This window comes from Bombus impatiens, unplaced genomic scaffold (genome assembly GCF_000188095.3).
Source record: "Bombus impatiens unplaced genomic scaffold, BIMP_2.2 scf_0238, whole genome shotgun sequence".
NCBI lineage: Eukaryota > Metazoa > Arthropoda > Insecta > Hymenoptera > Apidae > Bombus > Bombus impatiens.
In genome coordinates, this window is record NT_176657.1 from 47,829 (window position 1) to 48,054 (window position 226).

A 226-nucleotide genomic window follows, 5' to 3' on the forward strand; every position below is an offset into this window, starting at 1 on the left:
CTCAGGCTAGCTGAACATGTACTGCGGAGACGCATCGACATCTGGCAATCATCTTGCTCGAAGAATAGGGTCTGCGTGTGGCGAGCCACGGGACAGGAACCGTTGGAATGTTTACTGTCGCGTGCCGCCGCAAATATTTCTTTTAGGGAGAGCTATAGAATTACTTCATACCTTTATTAGACGAAGCGTTCATCCCGTGACCGCGGCTACGTTCGGCGACTGGCTG

At 52.2% G+C, this 226-nt stretch overlaps 1 long non-coding RNA gene across 1 annotated transcript in view; it reads left to right on the forward strand.

Moving 5' to 3' along the window:
• Positions 1–226, forward strand: part of LOC117151500 — an 8,556-nt gene that overhangs the window by 3,531 nt on the left and 4,799 nt on the right. The gene's annotated exons all lie outside the window — the stretch shown is intronic.